The sequence below is a fragment of the Cannabis sativa genome, chromosome 7 (assembly GCF_029168945.1).
Source record: "Cannabis sativa cultivar Pink pepper isolate KNU-18-1 chromosome 7, ASM2916894v1, whole genome shotgun sequence".
NCBI lineage: Eukaryota > Viridiplantae > Streptophyta > Magnoliopsida > Rosales > Cannabaceae > Cannabis > Cannabis sativa.
The window spans coordinates 25,799,208-25,813,660 of NC_083607.1; the positions used below are offsets into that span (position 1 = coordinate 25,799,208).

General features: G+C 40.4%; 1 non-coding gene across 1 annotated transcript; it reads right to left on the reverse strand.

The window, feature by feature from the left end:
• Nucleotides 1–235: 235 nt before the first annotated feature.
• Nucleotides 236–342, reverse strand: LOC115698363 (small nucleolar RNA R71). The gene has a single exon (XR_004008115.1). It is a non-coding gene; the product is annotated as a small nucleolar RNA R71 (small nucleolar RNA).
• Nucleotides 343–14,453: the final 14,111 nt, after the last annotated feature.

Below are 14,453 nucleotides of genomic sequence, written 5' to 3' on the forward strand. Positions count from 1 at the left end.
TGGTGGCCTCCCTTCTGAAGATCCTAATCTGCATCTCTCTAACTTCATGGAACTTTGTGAAACTTTTAAAGTTAATGGAGTTAGCGATGATGCCATTCGACTGAGACTGTTTCCATTCTCGCTTAGAGAACGAGCCAAAAGTTGGTTAAACTCCTTGCCACCCAACTCTATTGCCACCTGGAATGATCTGGCAACAAAATTCTTGTCAAAGTTCTTTCCTCCAGCCAAGTCTGCAAAGCTGAGAGGAGAAATCAACAATTTCTGCCAACAAGATAATGAATCTCTCCATGAGGCTTGGGAGAGGTTTAAAGATCTGATCAGGAAGTGTCCTCATCACGGTATAGAAAAGTGGATGCTGGTTCACAGCTTCTACAACGGGTTGGTTGGTAACACTAGAACTCTAATAGATGCAGCAGCGGGCGGAGCTTTTATGAGAAAGAGTGCTAATGAGGTGTATGATCTATTGGAGGAGATGGCTATAAACAATCAGCAGTGGCCAACTGAAAGGAGTCAATCTAAGAAGGTAGCTGGTGTGTCAGAAGTTGATGCCATCACAAACTTAACAGCTCAGGTTGAGGCATTGACAAAAATAATTGCAGGGCAAGCTAAACAAGCCCAAATTGTTTGTGAGTTATGTGGAGGAAGTCATCACTTTTCAGAGTGTCAAGCAGATGTGGATGATTTGCCAATGGATGAAGCTAAGGCCATTGGAAATTTTTCACAAAACAACAACAACAATAATTATGGGTTCAACCAGGGTAATAACCGAAGAAACAGTGGGATCTATCAGCAACGAAATAAGACCAAAATCAGAACCAACAGTTTAATCAGCAACAAGCCTCTGGTGGAAATTCTAGTTTGCAAACAGATATACTGCTTCAATTTATGACTGAAACTAGATCTTCAATTAAAGACCTGTAGACTCAGATGGGCCAGCTAGCAACTCAGGTAGCAACCCGCCCTCAAGGAAATTTGCCTAGCACAACTGAAGTTAATCCCAAAGAAAACTGCAAAGCAATTACCCTGAGGAGCGGTAAGAAGTATGATGGGCCTGAGTTACCACAACCAGTTGAGGTAGATGAAGAGATAAAAGCTCAACCAGTGCAAACACCAACACCAACAGCAGAGAAGGCTACTGACAGCCCAGCACAACCACAACAGAATCCACCTATTAGCATTGATCACCATGTGAAAATACCCTATCCTTAGAGGCTCAGAAAGTCAAGCTTAGACAAGCAGTTCACCAAGTTTCTAGAAGTCTTCAAAAGACTTCACATTAACATTCCCTTTGCTGAAGCTTTAGAGCAGATGCCAAGTTATGTGAAGTTTATGAAGGAAATTTTGTCAAAGAAGAGGAAGATGGAGGATTATGAGACAGTGGCTCTAACTGAAGAGTGCAGCGCTATTCTACAGAAGAAACTCCCTCAAAAACTCAGAGATCCAGGGAGCTTCACTATTCCTTGTACTATTGGAAAAATTGAAGGAATAAATTCACTATGTGATTTGGGAGCCAGTATAAACTTAATGCCTTTGTCAGTGTTTAAAAGACTGCAGCTGGGTGAAGCAAAGCCAACCACGGTAACTCTCCAATTGGCGGATCGATCACTAGCTCATCCTAGAGGAGTCATTGAGGATGTGTTAGTTAAAGTTGATAAGTTCATCTTTCCAGCTGATTTCATTGTTCTGGATATGGAAGAAGACAACAATGTTCCTATCATCCTGGGGAGACCCTTCTTGGCAACAGGGAAAGCACTAATTGATGTTCAGAAAGGAGAGTTAAAGCTGAGGGTACAAGGAGATGAAGTTGTATTTAATGTACTCAAAGCAATGACTTACCCTACGGCTAGTGACAATTGTTTTGCAATTGATGTGGTGGACCAGGTGGTGGAGACAAAGACGCATATTGAAGACCCTCTTAATCTGACTTTGGTACAAGGGGAGGTGGTGGAACAAGACGGTAATGAAGCTTATGAGTATGCTATGTGGCTCGACTCTTATGGATCGTTGAATAGAAGATACTATGAAGAGTTAGGAGTCATACCAACAAAGCCTACCCCATCTACTGAAAACCCTCCTTAACTAGAGTTAAAAGTCCTACCGGATCATCTCAGGTATGAATATTTGTGAGAAAATAAGACACTTCCTGTCATTGTGGCATCTTCCCTATCTTCTGTAGAGACAGACAAGCTATTACGGGTTCTAAGGAAGCATAAGAAAGCCATTGGATGGACTTTAGCAAATATTAAAGGGATCAGCCCCTCAACTGTAATGCACAGAATCTTAATGGAGGAAGGAGTGAAGCCTACCATCGATGCACAACGAAGATTAAATCCACCAATGAAGGAGGTTGTCAGAAAAGAAGTCTTAAAGTGGTTAGATGCCGGGGTAGCGTATCCTATTTCAGATAGTAAATGGGTAAGTCCAGTCCAAGTTGTTCCAAAGAAAGGAGGGATGACGGTGGTGAAGAATGAAAAGAATGAACTCATCCCAACCAGAACAGTTACAGGATGGAGAATTTGTATAGACTACCAGAAACTCAACAAAGCCACGAGAAAAGATGACTTTCCACTCCCATTCATTGACCAGATGTTAGACAAATTGGCAAGCCAAGAGTACTACTGTTTCCTTGATGGGTACTCAGGGTATCACCAAATAGCTATAGCACCGAAAGATCAAGAGAAAACGACATTCACATGTCCATATGGTACTTTTGCTTTTCGACGAATGCCATTTGGGCTGTGTAATGCTCCAGCAACATTTCAGAGGTGTATGATGGCCATATTTTCAGATCTAATAGAAAAATGCATCGAGGTGTTCATGAATGATTTTTCAGTGTTTGGTTCATCATTTGACCAATGTTTAAGCAACTTGGAATTGGTCTTAACAAGGTGTGAAGATTCTAATTTGGTGTTGAACTGGGAAAAATGCCATTTCATGGTTACGGAAGGAATAGTGCTGGGGCATAAAATCTCGAAAGAAGGTATTGAGGTTGACAGAGCCAAAGTATCTACAATTGAGAACTCGCCTCCTCCAATTTCAGTTAAGGGAGTTCGAAGTTTTTTGGGTCATGCCAGGTTCTACAGAAGATTTATCAAAGACTTCTCCAAAGTTGCCAAACCTCTATCTAATCTTCTCGCTAGTGGAGTACCTTTTGAATTTGGGAAAAATTGTCTTGAAGCATTCCAGATTCTCAAGGATAAGTTAATCTCAGCACCGATCGTGACTACACCAAACTGGGAATTGCCTTTTGAAATCATGTGTGATGCAAGTGATTATGCGATTGGAGCAGTGTTGGGACAACGGGTTGACAAGGTATTCAGAACTATTTACTATGCAAGCAAGACCTTGAATGATGCCCAACTGAATTACGCTACTACAGAAAAAGAGATGCTGGCTATAGTATTTGCATGTGACGAATTTCGACACTACTTGATTGGCAATAAAGTGATAGTTTATACAGATCATTCAGCAATCCAGTACTTGATGACTAAGAAGGATGCCAAACCAAGACTAATTCGATGGGTTCTTCTTTTGCAAGAATTTGATCTAGAAATAAAAGATAAGAAGGGTACTGAGAATCTGGTAGCAGATCACTTGTCAAGACTAGAGCTGGAAGAAAGTCAGAATACGAAAGAAGTACAAATAAATGAACAATTTCCCGATGAAGAACTCTTTAGTGTGAGGGAAAGCCTAATGGTACCATGGTATGCTGATTATGTTAAATTCTTGGCTGCCAATATCACTCCTCCTGAGCTCTCTCGACAACAACTAAAGAAATTCTTTTCTGAGGTGAAACATTACTACTGGGAAGAGCGAATCCTCTACAAGCACTGTGCAGATCAAATAATAAGAAGATGTGTGCCTGAAGAGGAGATGTACTCTATTCTTAATCACTGTCATGCTCTACAATGTGGGGGACACTTCAGTGGAGCTAGAACAGCTGCCAAGGTGTTGCAAAGCGGATTCTTTTGGCCAACACTTTTCAAAGATGCTAGTACTTTTGTGAAGGCATGTGATCGTTGTCAGCGTACAGGAAACATCTCAAGGAGAAACGAAATGCCTTTGACAGGAATCTTGGAAGTAGAATTGTTTGATGTATGGGGGATAGACTTTATGGGTCCTTTTCCTTCATCATTTAGCAATCTATACATTTTACTAGCTGTGGATTACGTATCAAAATAGGTGGAAGCTGCAACACCAGCTAATGATGGAAAAACAGTTCTTCGGTTCCTTCAAAAGAATATATTCACGCGGTTTGGAACTCCCCGAGCAATCATAAGCGATGAAGGGAGTCACTTCTGCAACAAACAGTTCGAAGCACTCCTTTCGAAATATGGTGTTCGCCATAGAACTGCTCTACCTTATCATCCGCAAAGTAATGGCCAAGCTGAGATTTCTAATCGGGAAATAAAGACGATTCTGGAGAAAACGGTGGAGAGATCAAGGAAAGATTGGTCAAGAAAATTGGATGACGCATTGTGGGCCTATATAACAGCGTTCAAAACGCCAATCGGGATGTCACCATATCGGTTGGTGTTTGGAAAGGCTTGTCATTTACCGGTGGAGTTAGAACACAAAGCTTATTGGGCAATGAAAACTCTGAACATGGATTTAAAGGCTGCTGGGCAGAAAAGACTACTACAGCTGGATGAGTTGGAAGAATTTCGAAACGAAGCTTATGAGAACGCTAAGATTTACAAGGAAAGAACTAAGAGGTGGCATGACCGAAATTTAGTCAGAAAGGAGTTTCAACCTGGGCAACAAGTTCTACTCTTCAACTCAAGACTAAAGTTGTTTCCTGGTAAATTAAAGTCAAGGTGGTCAGGGCCATTTACAGTGATCAAGGTGTTTCCTTATGGAGCGGTGGAACTAAAAGGTGAAGGCCCTAATACTTTCAAAGTGAATGGGCAGCGGTTAAAGCTCTACTTGGGAGGTCAATTTGATCAAACCAAGTCCGCCATGATTCTGGCGCCACTATGAAGATCTCGATCAACGTCTAGCTATGCGACGATAAAGTTAGCGCTAATTGGGAGGCAACCCAAGTGTTCTTTATGATTTAGTTGAACTCTTTTTAAGTTTTACTGTTATTTTTCTTTTTCGGTTTTGTCCAGTTTTGTTTTTTTTTTTTTTTAAAAAAAAAAAAAGAAAGAATTGCCCAGTGGCCACGGCCAGATGTAATATAGCCGCGACCATTTAAGGCTTACAGAACCCCTATTATTTTCACGAAATCTGGCCGCGGCGAGGGGACATACCGCCGCGGCCATTTAAGCCTTACAGAGAGGAGTATTTTTTCACGGGTTTTGGCCGCGGCGAGGCTATATCTCGCCGCGGCGAAAATGGTCAGATTTCTTTAAAAGGGGGCAATTTTCATATCATTTCAAAACCATTCTCTTATTTCCTAACCCTAACCACCACGCCGAACTACCCTCTTCTACACTATTTTTCTTCTTCAAATCCAATTCATAACCTTTTCTCTTCAAATTTCACCATAATCTTCCTTCCCAATCATCTTAAACCATTATTTCTCTCATCAAACACTCATTCCCACTCAAAATCAACCCCAAATCCCTAAAACCTCACCCAAAAAATTCAAAACCCTTGTTCATCTTCTTCTTTCTCAAGAACTTCAAGCTTTCAACAATGGAGGATGATTAAAGGAGGATTCTCATTGAGGTATTTATTCTAAGACTCCCAATCCAATTTTTATTGAAGAATTTGTGAATTGTTGGATAGTTTTGGAAAGTTTGTTGGATATTTGGGACTTTTGCTATATACATTGTTGAAAATTGTTTGTGTGAGTAGAATTGGGTTTGATTGTGAGGGAATTAATTCCCGGGAAGTGAATTTTTAAGGGGAAGTGCTGCCGAAATTTTAAAAAATCTTTAAAGTTAGGAAATTTGGGTGATATGGGTCCAAAAAGGTCAAGAGTGAGTAAAGAAGGGGGAGCTTCATCATCCAACCAACCTAGGGGTCACTCTAATCTTGATAGAGTAAGGTTTACCAACATGGATGCTCAAGAGCGATTTTTGAAATTGAAAGATAGGGCATTCATTGAAGACAGAGGGATAGACACTGTAAACCTGAGTCAAACTGCAAACATTCCTCCTGCATTTGCATCTATTAGAGATCAAATCTTAAATAGGCAGTGGACTAAGTTTGTGGATGTCACTGAGCGTAGTAACCAAACTCTAGCTTTAGAATTTTTAGCCAACTGGCCTGAAAGAGAGGATGACAAAGTAAGAGTTAGGGGGGTTAGAGTTCCTGCTTCCACAGCTTCCATTCATGCTCTTTACGAGCTCCCAACTTTCACTGTAGAGCAGCAACCCTTGAAACAGCAATTTCGGGAAAGAAGTTTGAATTATGTGGATATTGCTGAAACTCTAGGGTATCCCGGCCTGAGGTTCCATGAGCTTGCTGGAGAACCATACCAATTGTACCGGTGTGAACTTAACCCAGTGGCCAAGGCATGGCTTTACTTTGTTAGTGCAAGGTTGCTCCCGAACAAACATTTTTCTGATGCTCAAATAGACAGGATTAAATGGGTTTATGGCATTATGAAAGGTTATAATTTGAATGTGGGGGATATTATTCGAGTAACATTTGACATAATGGTTGAGGGGTCTTCTGGTGGAGGACTTGGGCTTGCTGGAATTATCACTGACCTTTGTGAGAAACATGGAGTACCGCAGTACTCATATGATACCAAGGCGCCGCCACAACGCAGTATTAACTTGTCCACTGTTCTTCGCTTCAAACCTCCTCATCCTCATGGTCAACCGCCAGTTCAGAGAGGTCCTCCGGCAAGAGAAGAAAAGGAACATGAGGACATTGAACCACCACGTCTTGCCGGGCCTCTTGACCCCGCCATGCAGTACACTCACAGTCAGCTGAATTATCTGATTCAGCAGAACATGCACATGCAGAATTACATGGCCCAACAGAGTATTTTTGATGAGCAGCAGGTGGCCCAACTGAACGCACTTGTCACGAGGATGAATGTCGGTGTGGAGGATCCTAATTACTTTGCAATGCCACCCCGTTTCAACCCTTATGACCAGCCACCGCCGCCAAACCCCTTCTAAGGGGCTCAGGTAAGTTTCTCTCACCCTGGTTTATTTTCACACATTGGGGACAATGTGCATCTTTTGTTTGGGGGGAGTGACTTAAATTTTTCATTTTTCAGTTTATTTGTTTTCGTTAATTAGTTTGTTTTAGTTTTTTTTAAGTCATGTGTTGATAGCTAAATTGAAAGATTGATTGAACCACTGTTATTCACTTGTGCATCTTTTGTTTGGGGGGAGTGACATAACTGTGTGCTTGACTTGCAACTGTTTGAATTAAGATGGATGTGTGTTAGGAAGTGGTTCATGTAGACATAAAACATTTGTTCTTGACGCATATCACTTCTGTTCTGTTTGGTTTGTGGAATGATTGATTGTACATGAAATAGAATTTCGCTGACATACTCTCTTGAAGCGAAATCCTTGATAGTTTTTGTTTGGAAAGTGATTTAGGCAAGTTTTCCTTGGAACGATTGAGCCTTTCAAGCCTACCTAAACATTTTACCATAGTATACCCAAAGTTGAGCCTTAGCCTGTTTTAAAAATTTTTCACCACTTAACTAAGCTGAATTCGTTATCTTTAACTCTTTTCACTGTGAACATACATTATTATGCCATGAGCCTTTAAGCAAGTTTGGGGGGGATAAAGTGTTGTAACTGGAGAAACAAAGTGTATGAGTGAGTGATTGAAAAAAAATATTGTGTGTTGTGCCTCCAGAAAAAAATAGAAGAAAGAAAAAAAAAGAAGAGGAAATATGTGATAATGTCGTCTTGAAAAAAAAAACAAAAGCTAAGAAAAATATGAGGTACGCACATAGAGAAAAAAAAACGCAATCTCTTACTATTGCCTTTGGGATATAGGGAAGAAAAGGAAAAAATAAATTTGGGTGCTTGCTTGGTTAATAGTGCTTATGGTATAGTGTAGCTTAAATGACTTGTCACCTACCCATGTACCTAAGCCACATGATGATAACCGAAAAAGACCTATTGATTCCAAAGAGAAATTTGTCAACATTAGTGGAGAGAGGCATGTCATTGAAAATTATTGATCATGTGTTAGTGGAATGTCGGGAAGTTTAGAACGGTTGTGATATGGACGGCAATTGTGATCTTTTGTGCTTGTATGAACTGCTTACTTGTAAATTGTACATCCAAATTAGTTCTTAGAGTTGGCAAGTTGAAATTCTGGTTATTGATGGCTTGAAGTTGTGCAGGTGGTGGTAGCAGTTCAATCGTCGGAAAGTTTAGTTATCTCTGTTTGTTTGTTTTTAGTTCGAGTCTTAGTTTACTCGGGGGCGAGTAAAGAGTCAGTTTGGGGGAGTTTGTTAGGCTATTTTTAGCCTATGTTTTGGATCTATTTTATGTGCGTTTTTCGCTGTGTTGGGACGGAATTACGCTTGTTTTCTATGTTTTCAGGTTCTTTGGAATAAAAGAGGTCTCGGGTGCAGAAATTCAATAAAAGACCAGCTGAGCCGAGGAAAACACAAATTTTGAAGAATTGTGTATATCTGGCCACGGCTAGACACAGCTTGGCCGCGGCTAGATCACGAAAGAAATAAGGAACTCTGGGATGCTACAGTCGCCGCGGCGAGGGGGAGTCTCGCCGCGGCCATTTAAGAGATACAGAGAGAGCCCAAATTTGCAATTATCTCGCCGCGGCGAGAGGAAGCTTGGCCGCGGCGAGATCCCGTACGGACCAGGGGCAATTTCGTCCATCAAACCCTAAAAATTTATTATAAATAGAAAACTGCGATTGGAAGTCAGGGGAAGCGATTTGGAACCCTAAAACACAGCAGAAAGCAGCAGGAAGAGCAGAGTGACTCAAAGTGAAGATCCAGAATTCATCCACCAGCAGTTTCTTTCTTTATTCCTCTTTAATTTCTTTATGTTGAATATTGTTATAGGAATGGTTATGGATTTATTTCTGAACTAAATTTCCCATTTAGGGAGGATGATGATTGTTGTTTAATGTTTTGCCTAGTTAATGTTTAATTGCCATTCCTTCATTCTTATTTGTGAAATTATCTTAATTTGCGTTTAATTTCATGTTTAAGATTGATCACCTTGTGCATACTTTATGATCTCAATTCGAAATCAGAAAAGTGAGAATTGAGAATGCTAAAATTTGATAATCGATGTTCTATGTGAAACGAGAGTATTCACATGACTTATGTGACAAGTAGGTTATTGCTTAAAGCTGATTTCATGTTAGTTTAATTAAGGAGTTAATTAGATAACATGAGATTTAGAATCTAGAAGATCTGAAAAGAGCTAGGTTATTTTATAATCTGTCATTCACTTCAAGAAAAGGATAACAATTAGGCATTAACAATTTAGGTAAACATACAATAGGATTCTCCTCCATATTATCTCATCTTGTTAAACTTTCAATTGTGTTATTTAAGTTTTCCAAATTACTTTCATCCTTTTTCAATCATAAATACTTTTGATCTGCGAAATAGAATTATAAGTATAGTTTAGTAGTAATTAATCCAATTCCTTGTGGTTCGACCTCACTTGCGTGAGTATACTACTTGATTGCGTGCACTTGCCTAGTATTTAATAATTTTCGCAACATATAACCTCTCCCAATGAATTACTACACAAGGTCCCCCCGCCTACCGCTAGGCCCACGAGTGGAACTCGTGACCGGGGATTGGGCGGCTAACTATTTGATGTCTGGGAAGTATTCATCACTAGATCTTCGTTCGTCTCACCCAGGGTGATGACATTTGGAGGTTGCTGACCTACAGTTTGGTAGGCTTTTCGTATTAGCACGGTAGCTTGCCGACTACGATTTTCAATCTCTGTATGATGAGCCCTTAATGCCTCCATCTCTCTGTCTCTCCACTCGGTAAACATATGCCTTTGTTCTTCGAATGCAAGATTTACCGCAGTGTGGAATTCTTCTTCATCATGATGTAGGGTATTGTTATGACCCTGCATGAGCCCAAGAGCTTCAGGGAGATTTTGTAACTCAGTACCATCTCCAATGGTCGTCTCGGTGTTGGTTCCAGGCGGAACGACTGTGTTATGAATGCCCTGGTTGGGTGCAGAACTGTTATTCCCAGTCTCTTGCACACCAGGCGCAATTTCATCTATAGGAGTCATTACACCGTTACCCTCGTTTGCCGGCTGTCCAAGATTAATAGCTGGCAGAACCCTTGTGTTTCCTGGGTTCTACAATGCAGGATCTACTATCTTTGAATTTCCTGGATCAGCTAGGCCCCTACGAGTCTGCAACACCATCGTATTTGTGGTTAGATTTTGAATGAAGAGCGATTCTTGATTCTTCTCTCAATGAAAGCACCAAAATATTGACCTCGCTTTTAGCCAACGACAGTGAGTCTTATTTAGTAAGCGATAAGTGATTTATAGCAATCGATATATAGTAAAGCAATATAAAGACACAAGAATTTTATAAAGGTTTAGCCTCGAGCAGTTCGGTAATAGCCTAGTCCTCGTTATTTGTATTGACTTAAGAACAAGGAGAAAAGTTCCTTTTCTTATAGCTCTTACAACAGTCTCTTTGAATATGAATTTTTAGATAATATCTCTAGGGTAAAGTCTTGACTAAATTGTTTGCGACCTTTTGCCCAGTGAACATGCATCACTATTTATAGGGCTGTGAACTTTGAGAGTAAGTGTTTCCCTTCTCGTTACAATGGATATAAATAGAAAGATTGCAAGATCCATGCAGAATACACTGATCGTGGGATAAATGCAGAGTACACTGATCGTGGGATCGTGGAATCGTGGGTATGCCATATCTCTGTAATCTGATCCTCAAGTTATAGGGATTTCGTTGATGACTCACAATGCGAAAGCTGAATTCGCTAAGTGTTGGTTGCTCTACACGGATTGTTGATTGCTTTGCTCTGGGCATGCCAGCGAGGCATCCTGTTCGGACTGTACCCTCTGGGCAGATACTTCAAATTGATTCCACGAGTTACCATTATGCGATGCCACGTCAGAGTGCGAAAATTGGGATAACATTAGGATTATGCAAAATGTGAGCTTTTCTATCAATGGATATCGGCCTTCAGCCTCAATGAGTCTTTTACTGATGCAATAGACCGGATGTTGAACGTTGTTTTCCTCTCTGATCAATTCGACACTTAAAACATGCTCCGTGACAGCCAGGTATATCCCAAGTTCTTCTCCGTCCAGAGGTTTTGAGAGTACATGAGGTTTTGCGAGCTGCATTTTTAGCTCTTGAAAAGCTTTTTCACATTCCTCCGTCCACTCAAATTGCTTATTTCCTCACAAGATATTGAAAAACGGAACACACTTGTCAGTTGATTTTGAAACAAATCTGCTGAGTGCGGCAATCCGACCAGTCAAGCTTTGAATTTCCTTGGTTCTTGTTGGCGATTTCATATCCAGGAGCGCTTGAATCTTCTCTGGATTGGCTTCAATTGCTCGAGCGTTGATGATAAAGCCTAGAAACTTACCCGAGCTGACTCCAAAGGAGCACTTTAAGGGATTGAGTTTCATGTTGTACTTCCTGAGGACTTTGAAGCATTCGTCGAGGTCATCGATATGCCCCTAGCCTTCCTGGATTTGACGAGCATGTCATCCACGTACACCTCCATGTTTCGTCTGATCTGGTCTTTAAACATCTTATTTACCAATCTTTGGTATGTAGCTCCAGCGTTTTTGAGACCAAACGGCATGACCTTATAGCAATACAAACCCATATCTGTTCAAAAACTTGTATGTTCTTGGTCTGGTGGATGCATTTTAATTTGATTATACCCCGAATAGGCATCCATAAAGCTCAATATTTGTGCCCTACTGTTGCGTCCACAAGCTGATCTATTCTTGGATGTGGAAAACAGTCTTTGGGGCATGCCTTGTTGAGATCGGTGAAATCAATAAAAACTCGCGATTTCTTGTTCAGCTTGGGTACCAGTACGGGATTAGCAACCCAAGCCGGGTAGAAAGCTTCAATTATGAAATTATTGTTGCGTAGCCTCTCTACCTCTTCTTTTAGACTTAGGGCTCGTTCCTTGTCCAACAGTCTTCTCTTTTGTTGAACTGGCCAGAAGTTTGGATCCATATTTAGGACATGTGAAATTATAGAAAGATCAATCCCGACCATATCCTCATGTGACCAGGCAAAAATGTCTAAGTCTGCTCTTAGAAATTTTGTCAATGCTTATTTTACTTCGGGCAACAAACCTTTTTCAATCTTAAGCTTCCTGGTCGGAATATTCGGATCGATACCAATCTCTTCTAGTTCTTCTACTGGTCCAACATTGTTGCTTGGGTCCCCAAGTCGAGGATCCACATCTTCATCCCCGCCTTGGGAGGTTCCCTATTTAGCAATTTTTTTCTCTTGTCCGAACTCTGGCTAGAGGATACTTCCTTTTTAGCCTTGGTTATGGCAAGGTTATAATATTCCCGAGCAGCTTGCTAGTTTCCTCTTAGGCACCTGTTAGGTTATAATTAACCTATATTTCGGGTCTTTAAAGTTAGCATTATCTCGTCTATTGGTGTCTTTTGGAGCAGTTTTACGCTTGAATTTCATTATTTCAGGTTCCCGGGGTGTTAAAGTTCGAATTCAGTCAAATGGCGAAAAACTGGGACAAACTTGGAAAAAATTGGAAAATTCGGCTCCAGACGCATCAGTAGTCGCGACCTCCAGAGAGCCAGGTCGCGACCCTTTTTCCTGGTCACGACCCTGGTCGCGACTTCGAGAGTTTGGCAGAAACTCGGTTTTTCGAGTTTTGCCTGTAGTCGTGACTAGGTACGGAAATCGCAGATTTGACCTAATTTTGATTTTTCACTCAATTGGAGGCACACCACTCATCCCTATATAAGGAATACGATATTGAAGGTCAGAACTAAGCAAAAACAGACCTAATAGTGGAGGCAAGTGGAGAGGAAGCTATCTTGAAGACCCGGAGCGATATCACCTTCTAGTTTCTTTCTTTTACCCTTTTTATTCTTCTTTATGTTTGTTTTTATTTCTGAATTAATCATGGATGTTTTTAGAGTTATTATGAACTAAATTTCCCAATAAGGGAGGATGATGATTGTTGTTTAAGTTTATGCCTAGTTAATAAATAATTGTCATTCCTTCATCTTATGTGTGAATACTATCTTTATTTGTGTTTAATTCCATGTGCAAGCTTGATCACCTTTTACATGTTTAATGATCTCAATTCGAAATCTGAAAAGTGAGAATTGAGAATGCTAAAATTTGGATAGTCTAGGTTCTGATGTAAAACGAAAGTATTTACATAGCCTCAGTGACTAATAGATTATTGCTTAATGCTGATTTTATGTTGATTTAATTAAGAAGTTAATTAGAGAACATAAGATTTAGAACCTAAAAGATCTGAAAAGAGTTAGGTTAATTTATAATCTGTCATTCACATTGAGATAAGGATTGCAATTAGGTATTAACATAGGTAGCTTATCAACAGGATTCACCTCCCTAATCTCTCATCTTGATTAATCGTCGTCTATTTTCTCTTTACTTTTCTGAGTTATTTACTTTTAAATTGCATATTTATTATTTTACCAAATAGAATCATAAGTATAGTTTAGTAGTACTTAATCCAATTCCCTGTGGTTCGACCTCACTTGCGTGAGATACTACTTGATACGTACACTTGCGTAATAAACAGAATTTTCGTAACAAGTTTTTAGTGCCGTTGCTGGGGCATTGTTGGGAACTTAAGGCATGAATGTAATATTGACGTAACAACCTTCAAGTCATATAAAGTTGGTCGACCTAACATGACATTAAATGCGGATGGAAGGTTCAATACTAAAAATTGTGCCATTATAGTTATGCTCTTCAGAGCTTTCCCAACAGTGAGGGGTAGGCAAATTTTCCCTAGAGGTGCGACACCTTGGCCGGAGAAACCATACACGGGCTAGAGAAAGGGAGTTAAATCTTTGAGTTGCAGCCCCATCTTTTCGTACGGTGTCTTGAATAAGATGTTGGAAGAGTCTCCATTTCTATCATGGTTCGGGCCACCATCTTCTTAGCTATCTGGACTTCCATGATCAACGGGTCGTTTTGCGGGAAACGGATATTGATAGCATCTTCGTCACCAAATGTTATAGTTGGCTCCCCTGCCCGTGGTATTTTGAGTTTCCTTTCTTCGACTGCCAGAACTACTTCTTCTTGCTAATGTTGTACTTTTCGAGCATACCTTTCCCGGGCTTTGCCTGAATCTCCTGCCATGTGCGAACCTCCAATAATGACTTACAGATGTCCATCTACTAGTGGTGGTAGTAAATCTTGGTTGTTATCGCCCCTTTGATTTTGATTGGCCTTGACATATTTTTGCACATGCAGATTATTTTTTGTGATCAGAAATTCAAATTCTCGCTTTAGATTGTTGGATTCATTGGCGTCATGGCCATAATCCC